The following is a 12,730-nucleotide window of genomic DNA, read 5'->3' as shown; positions in this document are numbered from 1 at the left end:
TTCTTTAAAATTTAGCTTATTCACTATATGTTCCATATTTGCAAGCTTTGATTTTAGGGCTGTTCCATTTAAACATACATAGTACCCAGGGAAGGCAGTTTAAAACAAAATATATGTACACTGATTTCACAGATATCATATTAAAATGATAAGAAAATTCTAAACTGCATCAATGGGTGAGTATCCCACTTTGAAAGTGCCTTTCTGGGTCCCATGTATGTTTTAATGGAATAGTTGTTAATCTGGCTGCCATCATTTAAGTTTAATCAGCAATCAAAAGCAATCTGTAATATGTTTTTATATTTCCTTTACTTTCTTTACCAAGCTGAAATAATGAGCAACATCTTAACCATTATTCAATAACACAATCATGTAAAATACAGTTGGAGCAGATGCCTTTGCTAAACAAGAAAGGTAAACAATAATGAAAAGTGGAGCTCTATTAATTGCTCTTGCAAAAAAGCAACATTATAACATGAGTAAACCAGTACTGCTTTGTGAAGAGTGAAATCATGGGAACAACAGAAAAAGTGGTCAGAAATGTACATCCCTTTCAGTATTACTGTGTACTGAATTAGCAATACAAATAACATGTTTAGTACTAATAATTGGTGATTCTTGAAAATCTGTGCTGTTGAAGACTTTATAATTCTGCTTGTGCTCTGACAGACAAAGTAGAGGTCACATAATCTGTGTAAATATGCAATCTGTAGCAGGTACATGGATTTCAGTGGAGCATAACTTTGTTCCTCTCAATCATGAGAATGACATTCAGCACTGTATCTGAAAGATAAACCTACACTATTTAATGACAAATAATGCACTTGCCAGCCAGAAGAAATCATTAATCCATAAGCAAATTTACTGTATCACTTGCCATATTTCCAAGACAAGAATAAATTTTCAAAGAATCCGTGAACTTGAAAGTTTTGGAGGGTCTTTTATACATGGGGTAATTTTACAATCAGTACTAAGAACAACACATGTCAAACAGTTTCACCTGGGGTAATTTTACAATCAATACTAAGAACAACACATGTCAAACAGTTTCACCTGGGGTAATTTTACAATCAGTACTAAGAACAACACATGTCAAACAGTTTCACCTGGGGTAATTTTACAATCAATACTAAGAACAACACATGTCAAACAGTTTCACCTGGGGTAATTTTACAATCAGTACTAAGAACAACACATGTCAAACAGTTTCACCTGGGGTAATTTTACAATCAGTACTAAGAACAACACATGTCAAACAGTTTCACCTGGGGTAATTTTACAATCAATACTAAGAACAACACATGTCAAACAGTTTCACCTGGGGTAATTTTACAATCAGTACTAAGAACAACACATGTCAAACAGTTTCACCTGGGGTAATTTTACAATCAATACTAAGAACAACACATGTCAAACAGTTTCACCTCCTTCAAAGAAAAGGAGAGTTATATACGATAGTGATACAGATCTCTAATTACCCATGAATAATCTAAACCAAGATGTTACTCTTCGATTCAGCTTGTACTAAGTATAACTACAGTAGGGCTGAGTAGCCAGTATCGTTTCATTATTTACAGTGTAACTTTTCAAAACTGAAAATGATGAAAATGAAAGTTTCTTGTAATAAATATTAATTATTAATTGTCAATTTCACATAACATCCGCATAAACTGTACTTTGGATGCAATGGTCATACCACACCCCCCATTAACATATTTGTATTAATGAGCCACATGTAAACCTTTGCACATGAACTATATTACACTAATAAAGAGTTCTTTTTAAAGGAAAATATTGGATGAGAAAAATAATCTACATTAGGGTTTGGACCGAGACAAGGAAATCCTAGTTGCGGGGTTACATTATATGTCTCCCCACTCGGCAAGCCTTGTGGGGAGACAAATAATGTAACGCCTGGACTGGGATTTACTTGTCATGCTTAAAACCGTAACATATATTTCATATCTATTTCCCCGAAAAGAGGAATGGATGGGTGAAAATAATGTGAACGAAGTAAGAATGATTTTATTTAACAAAGAAAATGAATTTCTTTTTTCTGAATTTCTATGAAGGAATGAATAGATTTAAAAGATTTTTTTTTCAAATCATTCCAGAACAGTTTTCTTTTTAAAAATATCATAATAAACGGAAAAAGTTAAGACAATTAACATTTCAGATGAAAAGTTACCATTAGGAATTTGTATGTTAATAGATATTAGTGTGGATTTTATCAAGAAAAGGAAAAACATTTTTTCTGCAGTATAATTGCAGCAATTTCTTTTTCTTCACTTTTGGAAACATTTTGGTGAAATTTTTAACAGTTATAGAGCTTAGTGAAGTGTGTTGAAAAATCAATTTTATGCTGCCAAATATTAATATAAAGATCATGAAATAAATATATCACTCTTTAAATGACTAGCAAACAATTCATACAGTGACATTAGTATTGATATTTGTATGTAAGAGCATGGAAGCATTATGGCAATTTCACTTACATTTAGCTATGCAACTCAATCAAAAGTTTGTTATTCATAAAAAGTTATATATACTGTTTATGTTGAGACAACATAACTCAATTCTGAATGTATATTTTTGTACACTGTATGTTCTGGGACACATAGTTTCTTTTCCAGTCTTAAGTTGTGAGCACATTTTAAATCATTTGAAAATTACATGTCGGAAAATGCACTCCAACTTAAATTTTTATTTAAAAAAAATATAAAACGGTGTACTTTTTTAAAATCCATTGCAGCATCATCTCATTAACCCAACCCTTCTCCTGCACATATATGATCCATTCTTTCAGTGCATGAATATCTTGTTAGCTTTGTCATACAGTGAAAATTTATTGTTGGAGGCAACACATCTCCTTAAGCAGAAACTGCATGGACTAAAGTCATTTTATTTAAGATCTGCACCAGTCATGCTAATTCTCACACTTTCAACCACCATGTTATTGACAGTCCATCTAGGAATGAGATCAAAGCACACTGGAATTTCATCCATGTTAATGATTTTATTGTCTGGAAAATCATCTTCTCTTCTGGCCTTCGCAAATTCATCAAATGATTTTATTTGCTCCAAATCATCAAAGTGACCCTGGATCATCGATGTCCATGCACGAAGTGCTATATTATGTCACTTTAAAAATTGTTTCATTTTTTCATTTTATTTCCTAAATTCCTGTGAATACTGGTCAAATGGAAGCAAAGTAGTTTCCCTATGTGCACTGAATGTGTGTGTGTGTGTGTGTGTGTGTGTGTGTATACATACATATATATATATATATATATATATATATATATATATATATATATATATATATATATATATATATATATATATATATATATATATATATAAAATCAGCACACTTAAAAAAGAATCCAAAGTCGGCTTGCTTTGAAAAAATAACCTTTTTATTGATATCCTTTAAAATATAATCGACTTAAAAGTATCCAAAGTCGGTTTCCAAGGTCAGCTTGCTTTGCAATAAAAAAATAATCCTTGTCTTCAATATCCTGTTGGTAAAATGACAAATATGATTTTATTTGCAAGATACTGTCATATAATTGAACTGGATATAATACAATCTTAGTTATTTTGCACATAACACTGCGTCATGTGTGAATGGCACATACCTTCAAGCAATCATTTCACTTTTTCACTCTCATTTGTGATTTTGTTGGATCCAGTTTTCAATCAGATAACACATTCAACCCTCTGAGTACAACCAAACACGATTTGTTTCTCTATGTTCATGTCAGTAAACATTGTGTCTTGTGTAATCTGATACAAGTGAAACATGCTACAGTATAGATGTCCATGCTACATATATGGACTTTATGGATACATTTTCATTAATGCTCATGATGGAAAAAAAAGAGAGGAATAAATGATAACAATACAATGTTAACTTCTTTCATTTTATTATCAAATAAGCATTTTGTTTATCAATTTTAATGCAACATTGGGGTACAAATTAAACACATATGACCTAGGTGTAAAAAAGTTTCACCATAAGTTCTAATACAGGAAATAATAATTATTTTATTGGGTCCAATATATACAGTTATTATTAAAAGTCAAGTAACACTAATTTATAGCAATATTGATAAACAATGAAGCCTCTGCAATAATAATAATGTAAGTAGTGAAGGGGGGCACTATAGGGACAATGGGAACTGGTATTACAGACCCCCCGGGTCACTATAGGGACTATGTAAATTTAACATGGGGAAAATTGTTGGGTCACTATAGGGACAAGGGAATTTAACATGGGGGAATAGAGTGTGGGTCTATCTAGGGACAAGGGGAATTTAACATGGAACTATAGTTTGGGTCTGTCTAGGGACAAGGGGAATTTAACATGGGAATAAATCGTGGGACTGTCTAGCGTCAATGGAAATTGAACATGGGAAAAATTGCTGGGTCACTCTAGGGACAACGGGAATTGAACATGGGAATAGAGTGTGGGTCTGTCTAGGGACTAGGGGAAATTAACATATGGAAATTGAACATGGTGGGTCTGTATAGCGTCAAGGGGAATTGAACATGGTGGGATTGTCTAGGGACAATGATGGTAGAGGGTCAAACACAACAGAGACAGAGACATACATACACTAGTACAAGCGTGAGATTTATATATAAAGCATTACCAAGACCTGAAATCTTGCTGGGGTGTTCAAAAATTTGCATAATTGTAACGATGCTATAAATAGCTACAATCAAGGAAATGCTCAAAGACAAAATGGATGTGACTAAAAGTAACGCTAAAATGACGAAATTGTCCCAGAATTTAAAGGAAAATAAACATATCCCCGAAAATTAAGTTACAATGGTTTAGACTAAAATGGATAAAATTAGTAACTACTTACAATATCAACTTGTGTGACGATCGTGGATAAACACCCATGTATCTATTTATAGCTATAATCAGCTAAAATTCCTATGAAATCCCACTATCTATTTATACTACAACTTGTGGGTTATTCCATTGGAAAACCCCACTATCTTTTCATAGCCTCAGCTTGAGTGACGTTCCTGTTTATGAACTCTAGTACATATGTATAGCTACAACCTGTGGAAAACCCCAAGTCCATATTTATAGTATCAAAATTTCCAGCGTCAGTGACGTCACTGTACTGGAAACTAGGGGATAAATGGCAACAGTGTTGCAAGTGGCTGACCTGAATACGCGTTACTGTAGGTAGGTAGGTAGAATATATTTGATAGGGATAAAGGGAGTTTTATAGGGACAGAGACCAATACACACAAACACAGACACACACACACACACACGCACACCACAGAGGAAAGAACAAAAAACAAACCCCAAAAATACTATCCACACAAATGTATGCGAACGCATACAAACCCCAAATATACTATCCACACAAACGTACGCGAACGCATACAAACCCCAAATATACTATCCACACAAACGTACGCGAACGCATACAAAGCCAAAATATACTATCCACACAAACGTAAGCGAACGCGTACAAACCCCAAATATTCTATCCACGCAACGTCGCTAACGCATACAAACCCCAAATATAATATCCACACAAACGTACGCGAACGCATACAAACCCCAAACATACTATCCACACAACGTCGCTAACGCATACAAACTCAAAATATACTATTCACACGGAAGGGAGGAAAAACAAAATCAAATATACTATCCATACAAACGTACCCGAACGCATACAATTCCAAAATATACTATCCACACAACGTCGCTAACGCGGACAAACCCCAAATATACTATCCACACAAACGTACGCGAACGCATACAAACCCCAAATATACTATCCACACAACGTCTCTAACGCGTACAAACCCCAAATATAATATCCACACAACGTCTCTAACGCATACAAACCCCAAATATACTATCCACACAAATGTACGCCAACGCATACAAACCCAAATATACTATCCACATAACGTCGCGAAGGCATACAAACCCCAAATATACCATCCACACAACGTCGCTAACGCGTACAAACCCCAAATATACAATCCACACAAACGTACGCGAACGCATACAAACCCCAAATATACTATCCACACAAACGTACGCGAACGCGTACAAACCCCAAATATTCTATCCACACAACGCTGCTAACGCATACAAACCCCAAATATAATATCCACACAAACGTACGCGAACGCATACAAACCCCAAATATACTATCCACACAACGTCGCTAACGCATACAAACTCAAAATATACTATCCACACGGAAGGGAGGGAAAACAAAACCAAATATAGTATCCATACAAACGTACCCGAACGCATACAATTCCCAAATATACTATCCACACAACGTCGCTAACGCGGACAAACCCCAAATATACCATCTACACTCGGGAGGAAGAAGAAAAAAACAACCAAATATACGATTTACATAACGTACGCGAATACACACACACACACACAGGGAAGAGGAAAAAAACAAACCCCAAATATACTATCCACACAGAAGGGAGATAATACTAACCCAAATATACTATCTACACATGGAAGAGGAAGAATGCAAATCCCATACCTACTATCCACATGGAGGTGAGATGTAACAAAAAATAAACCCCATATCTACAATCTACGCAGAGGGAAGAAGAAATAAATAACCCAATATACGCTATCCTCAAAGAGGGAAGAGGAAAAAAGCCATAATATACTAACCACACAGAGGGAAGAAGAAAAGCCTTATACACTATCCACACGGAGTGAAGAAATAACCCTTTATATATACTATCAACATAGAATGAAGAAAATAACCCATTATATTCCATTAACACAGAGTGAAGAAGAAAATGTTTTTTGAAAGCACCTAAACCCTCACCTGCAATGACCAACTCTGCCAAGCACATGCACCCCACCCCACCCCAACACTACAAAACCCATTTAACCCGTTATTTTATGGCATCAGTGTCTGATTTAGGAAACATCAAGACACAAAATGATGGATGAATAGACTGACTAGTGTTTACCGACTTGCATGCCTAAAGAGCGTGCGTGAAGGAAAACATCCTTTCATTTCAATTCTAACTAAAACATGTTCCAGAGGGATAGAGAGAGGTGAAAGAGCACAATTTCATAAAGTGTGAGTAAAAAACAAAACACGTCATCCTTATTATAATGTCAAGACTAAGAGACACTTAAGTTTTCTTTCTGGTCTATTCTCTTTTAGAAGGTAGTGTGAAATTTCACATCAGGGCCAACGCATCGGCTCACATTGTCAATTTTTCCATTTCCATGTCTTTACTGGCACACGTTCTTCATCATCTTCAATTTCTTCTTCTTCTGAATCCCTCTCCTCAGTTTCGTTTTGTTTCTGTTTCTTCTCTTTACTCGTAGGGCACTCTGAATCCCAGTGTCCTTTCTCCCGACAGCGATATTAGGCATGTTGACTTTTGTCTCTCTTTCTTAGACGAAGCAGGTATTCTGGAGATAAATACCCATTACCTTTGAGATATAGCAAACTTCATCAGCACTTACACACTTTCGTATGACTCTCATCAAATCAACGACCAAAAGAGTAAGTTTTGTTGCCACTTTCGCATGTGAATTGTGCTTTCGTATGACTTTTAGCAAATATTTGACCAGCAGGTCGATCTGTGCTGACTCTTCCATCTTCTTGATCGTTTGAGAGTGGAATGAATAATCTGACGCTAAGACACTCTCCCTATGTACAGGGACCTGCTGCGTATGAAGCCTAGTCAAATGTAATTTTGCAATAAGATGAAACGATTTCATTGATAAAGTAAAAGGCAATGACGTGCCGTGTCGCCTCACACAAGAGCTGAAGTGTTAGCTCAAATCCGTGTCAGCGATTTCGAAGACGACATAACTGAGCTTTCATCAATGTTCTCCACATATGCCACAAAACCACGAGTCCTGCTTCACGCCAAAAGAAATTTCGTTCGGTCCGTAAAATATAGTATCACATCTGAGAAACGCAAAAGCGAACTTCCAGAAAACTGAGAACGACGACTTACACCTACAACGTAAATGTATGAGTTCAAGTAGTGCGTAAAACGTAGTCAAATTAAATTTTTATAGTCAAGACGAAACGATCTCTTTTCGAACAAGAAAGCAGACACCAAGCGACAATGGCGATCCGTGTCACACAACACTTTTCAAAATGTACATTATCAGAGGTTTGTTCTAGCGATCTGCACGGTTAAATTAAATGTTGATGTATTTTGCAATAAGACGGACACAATTTCCATGGGATCGCCCATGGTGCGATTGTTCGTGCATTAGTTTAATTTTTAAAAATATTTTTTTATATGAATCGCCTATAGGATAGACACAGTAAAGCATGGCCATTCTCGTCACTGTCTGAATAGCTACTCAAGTCAATTCGAAGCGAACGCGGTAAGAAAATAAGTATAGCCAATGAAATGGCTTACAACGGGTGATGCATTGTTTTGTTCTAGGACTGTGTGGCATAATAATCCCTATGTTCTTGCGTTGTTACCATTACAGTGTAAACAGACTGAAATGTGAACTTACAATCCCTCTTTGTGTTTGTTGTACCATTTCTTCTTACCACATCAAAATACTGAGCGTCACAGTATTGGTTCGCGAGTAGTAAATGGGGCCACCCTAATGACAATGGGAATTACCATTAAAAACACCCCTGGGCCACTCTAGGGACAATGGAAATTTAATATGGGGAAAATTGCTGGGCCACTCTAGGGACAATGGGAATTTAACATGGGGAATGGAGTTTGGGCTTGTCTAGGGACAAGGGGAATTGAACATGGGGAATAGAGTTTGGGCTTGTCTAGGGACAAGGGGAATTGAACATGGGAGTAGAGTTTGGGCTTGTCTAGGGACAAGGGGAATTGAACATGGGGAATAGAGTTTGGGTCTGTCTAGGGACAAGGGGAATTGAACAGGGGAATAGATCGTGGGACTGTCTAGGGACAAGGGGAAATTGAACATGGGAATAAATCGTGGGACTGTCTAGCGTCAAGGGGAATTTAACATATAGAAATTGAACATGGTGGGTCTGTATAGCGTCAAGGGGAATTGAACATGGTGGGATTGTCTAGGGACAATGATGGTAGAGGGTCAAACACAACAGAGACAGAGACATACATACACTAGCACAAGCGTGAGATTTATATATAAGGCATTACCAAGACCTGAAATCTTGCTGGGGTGTTCAAAAATTTGCATAATTGTAATGATGCTATAAATAGCTATAATCAAGGAAATGCTCAACGACAAAATGCATGTGACTAAAAGTAACGCTAAAATGACGAAATTGTCCCAGAATTTAAAGGAAAATAAACATATCCCCGAAAATTAAGTTACAATGGATTAGACTAAAATGGATAAAATTAGTAACTACTTACAATATCAACTTGTGTGACGATCGTGGATAAACACCCATGTATCTATTTATAGCTATAATCAGCTAAAATTCCTATGAAATCCCACTATCTATTTATAGCTCCAACTTGTGGGTTTTTTCTTTGGAAAATCCCGCTATCTTTTTATAGCCTCAGCTTGAGTGACGTTCCTGTTTATGAATTCTAGTATATATGTATAGCTACAAAATGTGGAAATCCCCAAGTCGATATTTATAGTCTCAAAATTTCCAGCGTCAGTGACGTCACTGTACTGAACACTAGGGGATAAATGGCAACAGTGTTGCAAGTGGCTGACCTGAATACGCGCTACTGTAGGTAGGTAGGTAGAGTGTATCTGATAGGGATAAAGTGAGTTTTATAGGGACAAACAGAGACCAATACACACACACACACACACACAACATACGCGCGCAGACACACTCACTCTAACACACACACACACACACACACACACAAACACACACAGAGGGAAGAGGAAAAAACAAACCCCAAATATACTATCCACACTCGGGAGGAAAAAAAAAAACAACCAAATATACGATCTACACAACGTACGCGAACACACACACACACACACACACACACACACACACACACACACAGCGATCGCTTCAAGTTCCCAAAAGAAAATTTCAGGGCTACCCCATACTCTCGAAAAGAAATAACATTCCATTCCCTATGATATGTTAGTCAGTTAGAAGAAAAAATACAGAAGTGAGTCTATCAGCACATGATTTCTTTATCTTGGTTAGAAAGTGTGACTCTAAGTTGTTCGTTTCCGTCGCTTATCAAAATTTTACAAATAGTAATGTTCTGTAAAAAGTGAGTGAGTGTTTCTTTTAGGTCTGTGCGTTTTTTGTTTTTTTTGTTGGTGATAATATGGATAATGTAAGTTCGGGTACAACGAAATTTAAAGAATTAGGCCCAGAACTCGGTGTGGAGGGAAGAAATATACGCAACAGCAGCGGGAACAAGAAATGCAGACCTAGCCAGTTAGCACTGAGGCATTCTGCGTTTGACAATGCCTTTGATGTCGTACACGTCGTCTTTTTTGGTGACACGACTTGATTTGAAATAAGTACGGGCTAGCGTTTTGGTGAGTACTTAACATCCACGGCTGTCTTGCTGAGCACCTTTTTCCTCCTTTACCACGCTCGGACAGAAAAATGAGTGTGTGGTGAGACAATTCCCACTCATGTTTAAAGCCTTTCAGTCAGGTTGTTAAGGACTAGTTAGTCCTACACGTGAGTGGCTAAATTTAAAAATAGTCTGTGAGTACATAAAAGCCTGGGGGGATGAGGCTCTCTTTCCTTCCCCAGGAGTAATTAAAAATCACGCGGTGCGTTATTAAACCAGTGATACATGCTCCATTAGAGCGAAAATCACTTTAATTCAAGTAAGCAAGCAAGCAAGTTCGGGTACCGTCTCAAGCACTCTTGATGACACCAACTGTCTGGGTTATTTTCTTTCTTGCAAGCCCCTATGTTCCACTTCGGTTTGTGATAATAACTTGTGATACTTCACATTTTCTAAAGTGGAAATCTTTACAAGCCGTACAAAATACAAAACTTATATGACTTTGGCTTCTGACACTTGCACAGACTCTTCACTTTATAAGTGTCACGAGAAAATTGTATATCCCATTTTTACCATTTTCAAAAACACGCACACACTTGCAGCTTGACCAGAAATATGTACATCTTGTTTTGTGGATAAGTCACAGACAAGTCCAAGCATATATAGGTGGTTATGAACGTTAGGAATATCCCCTCATTTTTTCTGAAATATCAAAGCTTGTATGTGCATTTTCCCTTTTCCACTCTATATTAGTGCTTAGATTTGTTCCAAAAAAAAAGAAAAAACAAACGAAACAATTTTGAAGAAAAAGAAACAACTGAATTTCGAATTCAGGTTTCTCTCTGTTTATAATTTTTTTCAAGTTGATGGTGCATGACAGAGTACATTCGCCTACCTTTCCAAAGTGAGAGGCATTTCTTCACATGTCATTGCCTTTGTTAAATTCGGTTTCATTGGTTAGTTATCGTTAATCTTTAATTTTTTTCATGCATTTCTTTTTGATAGAAGATTTAAGGCTTTCTATTGTTGTAACGGTATTTATGTTGTTTAGTCTGTTGATGAAATTATCTATAGCAAAGTGCTTAAGATTTTTCAGTTTCTTTTATTATTTCAAGCCCTACAAAAGGAGACCAAGTTTGTCTTCAAAGACGATTGAAACTCTAAATTACACGGGCGTGAAGGAAAACATCGTTGTGTTTGATCTAATCATGCTTGCCGTATCTCTTTGTGTTTTAGAGGTCATATTTCTTCTTAAGTAAATACACGCATCAATAGACAGACAGATTGGGTCATCATCCTTGAGTTTCACTGTACTTTCGGTTCTTTACTTCATACAAGCCCCAAATTTATTAGTTTGAAAACGAAAAGATAGCATGCCCCTCAATACTGTAACACGTCTGTTCTGACTCTACCGATGTGAGTGTGAGTGTTTATGTCGAAATGTTTAAGTGAGATATAAAAAAAATGGTCAGTTTGAAAACGCGAACCAACACTGTGACGCTCAGTATTTTGATGTGGTAAGAGGAAATGGTACAACACACACAAAGAGGGCTTGTAAGTTCACATTTCAGTCTGTCTGCACTGTAATGGTAACAACGCAAGAACATAGGGATTATTATGCCACACAGTCCTAGAACAAAACAAGGCATCACCCGTTGTAAGCCATTTCATTGGCTATACTTATTTTCTTACCGCGTTCGCTTCGAATTGACTTGAGTAGCTATTCAGACAGTGACGAGAATGGCCATGCTTTACTGGGTCTATCCTATAGGCGATTTATATAAAATAAATATTTTTAAAAATTAAACTAATGCACGAACATTCGTACCATGGGCGATCCCATGGAAATTGTGTCCGTCTTATTGCAAAATACATCAACATTTAATTTAACCGTGCAGATCGCTAGAACAAACCCCTGATAATATACATTTTGAAAAGTGTTGTGTGACACGGATCGCCATTGTCGCTTGGTGTCTGCTTTCTTGTTTGAAAAGAGATCGTTTCGTCTTGACTATAAAAATTTAATTTGACTAAGTTTTACGCACTACTTGAACTCATACATTTACGTTGTAGGTGTAAGCCGTCTTTCTCAGTTTTCTGGAAGTTCCTTTTTGCGTTTCTCAGATATGATACTATTTTTTATGGACCGAACGAAATTTCTTTTGGCGTGAATCAGGACTCGTGGTTTTGTGGCATAATTGGCGAGCATTGATTAAAGCTCAGTTATGTCGTCTTCGAAATCGCTGACACG

General features: G+C 36.6%; 1 long non-coding RNA gene across 1 annotated transcript in view; it reads right to left on the bottom strand.

Moving 5' to 3' along the window:
• Nucleotides 1–290: 290 nt before the first annotated feature.
• The window catches only part of LOC149772799 (uncharacterized), a 64,522-nt gene continuing 52,082 nt past the window's right edge, over nt 291–12,730 (bottom strand). Inside the window, exon 3 of the long non-coding RNA XR_016417592.1 lies at nt 291–783. This is a non-coding gene — a long non-coding RNA (uncharacterized LOC149772799). The remainder of the gene's footprint in view (nt 784–12,730) is intronic.

The sequence above is a fragment of the Sinohyriopsis cumingii genome, unplaced genomic scaffold (genome assembly GCF_028554795.1).
Source record: "Sinohyriopsis cumingii isolate HCF-2022 unplaced genomic scaffold, ASM2855479v2 utg001176l, whole genome shotgun sequence".
Taxonomy (NCBI): Eukaryota; Metazoa; Mollusca; class Bivalvia; order Unionida; family Unionidae; genus Sinohyriopsis; species Sinohyriopsis cumingii.
The sequence above is the reverse complement of the archived record's forward strand: the minus strand, read 5'-3'. Positions and strand labels throughout refer to the sequence as shown.